General features: G+C 47.1%; 1 pseudogene; it reads left to right on the forward strand.

Moving 5' to 3' along the window:
* Positions 1–161: 161 nt before the first annotated feature.
* Positions 162–930, forward strand: LOC103747786 (annotated as a pseudogene).
* Positions 931–4,388: the final 3,458 nt, after the last annotated feature.

Below are 4,388 nucleotides of genomic sequence, written 5' to 3' on the forward strand. Positions count from 1 at the left end.
AGAGATTAGAAACGCATGTGCAAACATCTTAATGTCAATTGCATTAAAAATGAATTTTTCTGTTTAAAAAAAAAAAAAAGGTTAATCAGGTCTCAGGCCTTCTGGCCCGAGGTCTATCCATTATGGCACACCATAAGGAGCCAGTTGAGATGCTTTTCGGTATGGGGAGAATTGAAATTTGTTTAGCCACTCAGAAAAGCCACAAAGAGGAGGGTTACGGTTACCGGTACCCTGGGAGACAGGGACGCAGCTTACTGCCCAGGGGATTTCTCACATCCCTCCAAAGTGGTATAGCTTCGGAAGTGGAAGCAGAAACACAGTGTGCCGTATCTGAGAGCCTTCTGGATCCCAATGCCACAGTTACCCCAGTCATGATGCCAAAATAGAGGACGCAGAATCTGCAGCAGTGCTTCAAGTCACAGCGGCCACCACTGTCTGGGCTGGAAGAGTCAGGTGACTAAGTGGTCCCATTGGACCACCCAGCCTTCTACCCCGCCCCCGCCAGTCAAAGCCTGGTGACCCCAAGTCAGCTCTTCACAGACGTGCTTCAGGATCAGAAAGACCAATGCTTCCACCGCTGCTGAGCCTCCCACCTCCTCCCCAGGGTAGGGGCCCAATTCCAGGAGATTTTGACCGGGGTCTGGCCCATACAGTCGTGGTTGGTTGGGGGTAAATGATGAACCATAATTTTCTGGGACCAGGCCATAGGGGTACCTAGAGGAATAGCTTTCACAAAGAGCAGAGGCACCCCACGAAGGCTCAAAAGTCTCAAGAATACTCCCTCCTCTAAGGACAGCCCCTAGATGATGAAAAACAAATCTGAAGAAATCTAACCGCCCTGTCGGCCCCTCACTTTTCCAAAAAAGGCCAGTGTTGTTATGAAGATCTCTGTGCTTTCTATCACCCAGGATCTATGGACCTCCTCTGTGAAACTGTGACTTCCCACCCAGACTGAAAGCAGCCCTCTGTGACCTAGCACCCATGTATCTCCGTGTGGCCCTGTTACAGCTACTGCTGGGCTCATCCACCCACCACTGGCAGTCAGTGACAGGGCCACCCCCATCCACCCCCTCCCTCATCTGGAGTCTAGAATTGTGTGACGCATCACTGGTGCAAAGTGCATGATGCCTTCTGATCCCAGCTCGAAACCTTCAAGACCCTGTCTTGTTCTCTTCAGGTGCCTCCCGGATCTTCAGTTGTTCACCTGTCCACAGAATTGCCCTGGATTCCCAAGAGCCCTGGAGCTATCTCTTACCCTCTTTAGCTGCTTGGTTTTTTTTATTTTTAATGTGTATGAATGTTTTGCCTGCATGTATGGTAGTCATACCCATCCATGTCATGTGTACAATGTTGTGCAATGCCCATAGGGGCCAGAAGAGGGCGTTGGAGCCCCTGGAACTGGAGTTTCAGATGGTTGTTAGCTGCCATGTGGGTGCTGGAAACTGAATACAGGTCTACAAGAACAGTCAGTGCTCTTGACCACTGAGCCATGTCTCTAGCCCTCATAGCTGCTTGTTTTTAAGAACTTTTATGTGATACTCCAGTGTTTTCAGCTGCCCAGGAAACTCACCAGGGTTTCTGATCTCGGAGTCAAGTTTGAGTGACTAGTCCAGGGCTGTTCTCTGACCCTCTCTGCTTTAGGATGTCATAGTTTCTGTCAAGAACATAGTCCCCATATCTATGACCACTTTTTTGTGAACGTGTGCATCCTCTCTTAGTTTTTCCTCAGTGTCTGTAGCATTCTGTGACTTCCCAACACTAGCTTTCCGGCCCCAGTGACTGAGGTTTGATTTTACTACCTCCCAATGTGGGTAACTTCCTCAGACTGCCTCCCCAATCTTCCTCTTTCTCCTGGTGTCATGTGCTTTGGGTCTGATACACAGGCCTCAGGTGCACTTCCCCGCCTAGCCCTGCCTGACCCATTTTAGTTAGGTCCTGACACTGTGAGGCCTTTCATTTGAATTCTGTGAATCTCCAGCTGGGCTGTCTCTGGGTGGAACCTGGACAGTATTGTTCCCTTTTTCTGGCCCTCTTTTCTCAAATCTTTGGAACTAGTTTTCTGTGGAAATAGCAGAGTGGGCTGGGTTTTGAGCTGGCTCTGGGAAAATGGATCAAGAGTTTGGTAGACAAGAAGAAAGAATATTAGTGATAAATGTGGTGGAAGCAAAACCACAAAACAAAACAAACAACGACAAAGGTTAATCAGCCAGACTTGGTGGCATAGGCCTGTAATCCCACCTAATCAGGAGACTGACAGGAAGGATCCCAAGTTTAAGACCTTCCCAGACTACGCAGTGAGTTCAAGCCCACTATAAACAACTTAGTGAGGTCCTGTCTCAAAAAGAAAAAAAAAAGAATTGCCAGGCATGGTAATACATGTTTGTGATCCCAGCACTTGGGAAGTGAGGCTAAGAAGTCACTCTCAACTACATAGTAAGTTCGAGGCCAGCCTAAGCTACATAAGACCCTGTCTTTTAAAAAAGGAAAAAAAGAGAGAGGAAGGCATAGTTCCATGTAGAAGACTACCATAGATTCAACCACTTCCCCCAGTACCAGGGAAGGGGGAGGTTAATCTCTCAAACCAGGCAGATTTTCTAGATCAGAGCCCTGGTTGACAAAGAGAATAGGGGCATCTGGATTGAGGCACCTACAAAATGGCAGAACTGGTTCCCCCCTTCCCCCTAATCTGCAATAATGCTCCCTTCTTGAGAAAAAAAAAAAAAAGCAGAATCCATCCCGCTATAAAACAACATTATCACTTCAGATCAGTCCAACCTCCTACTCTGGCCACTAGATCAATTACTGGGTTTAAGGCATAATATGACTCACTTGGAGAAAGAAAAGGGACCAGACACCAATGGAACTGCAAGACGTAGCCAGCAGATACTGGTAGCACCTGGGAGACAGTATGCAGGTCAGGATTCTGAGCATGGTAGATGAAGCCAGACAAGGTATTACTGTTAATGGGAAAGGGTTTATTGTATATTGGGAGCATTCTCATGGAATAAAAGAGTCGACGCTCTATCAAGGCACCCAGAAGATGATGCAAATGTTAGGAAGGCTCCAGGGGAAAGCAATGGTCCACACTAAGTGAGCGAGAAACGCCAGAACTACTTTGGCAAATGGCAGGAAAGAACTGCAAGGATCAAAGAAGTGGGTTTGCTGGAGCGGCCATACTACACAAGGTGTAGATCCTCTGGGAGGAGCCGGACTATGCGTCATTTGCCAAGAAATAAAGGGTGAAAACTCACCAGCATGTCTAAGAATTCAATGGCAGCTTCACCTCTGTAGGCTACTGATGAAGACCTGGACATGCTGACAGAAACAAAAAGCGTAGGACGTTTACTCCCCACTCCCACTCCAAACATCACCCTATAGAGGCCAGGTTAGCGCTTAATCATCGGGAGCCAGGTGGAAGAAATTAATGTAATGAGTGACAGGATGGGAGCAGCAGTCAAGGGGCCTGAGCTGCAGAGAAGTATGGAGATGGTTAGTGGATGTGACGTTCTTGGAGAGAAACCCCATGAGTAGCCAAAAGTGGTGCTGCTCAATCTGTGTACAATAAAAAAGAAAGTCATCAAGGACGGAGGGTGGGGCAGTCATTCCAATGCAAATGGAATGGCTTGCCCAGTTTCAAGAACTGAGCCTGGGGCTGGAGAGACAGCTCAGTGATTAGGAACACGGGCTGCTCTTGGAGAGAACCTGGGTTTGATTCCCAGCACCCCATGGTGGCTAACATACCATCAGTAATTCGAGTTCCAGGGGAATCTGACGCCCTCTTCTGGCCCCAGCAGGCACTGCATGTACACGGTGCACTTGTATACATGCAGGCAAAGTACTCATAAAATTTATAAAAGAAATAAAATATTTTTTAAAAAGAACTGAGCTAGTCTTGGGTTCCAGAGCCCATCAATTGAAAGAGGCTAGGACCCATAAGGCACACATAATTTCCCAGTTCTTCCCCCAAATGAGTCTATGCATAACTATGTTCTGAGGACTGTTGGGTATATGGTGACTTCACCGTAAGCATGGTTTAATGATTTAAACCTAAGCATGATTTAATTCTTGGTCTGTCATTGTCCCTGGAAGTTCTTAATGATTTTTTACCAAGGGGCCTTGTGTTAGCAGTTTGTGCTGGGTACCTGGTTTAAAATTACGTGTATAGTTGGTTATGGTGGGGATATGTAAGGCTCTGGTAATGAATGGAGCTCTGCAGAGCCACCCATAGCATTTCCTGATCTCTGAATGCATGCTTGAAACATTCTTGGTGATTGACATACCTACACTATTTCTTGGCCTATCAGGTAAAGCCTATCAAAGGGAAGATAGCCAAGAGGAAGACTCTAAAACCAGCAGCCTGTTGCACCCCCTATGTATATGCACATACA

This window comes from Nannospalax galili, unplaced genomic scaffold (genome assembly GCF_000622305.1).
Source record: "Nannospalax galili isolate Female #2095 unplaced genomic scaffold, S.galili_v1.0 scaffold324, whole genome shotgun sequence".
Classification (NCBI taxonomy): domain Eukaryota; kingdom Metazoa; phylum Chordata; class Mammalia; order Rodentia; family Spalacidae; genus Nannospalax; species Nannospalax galili.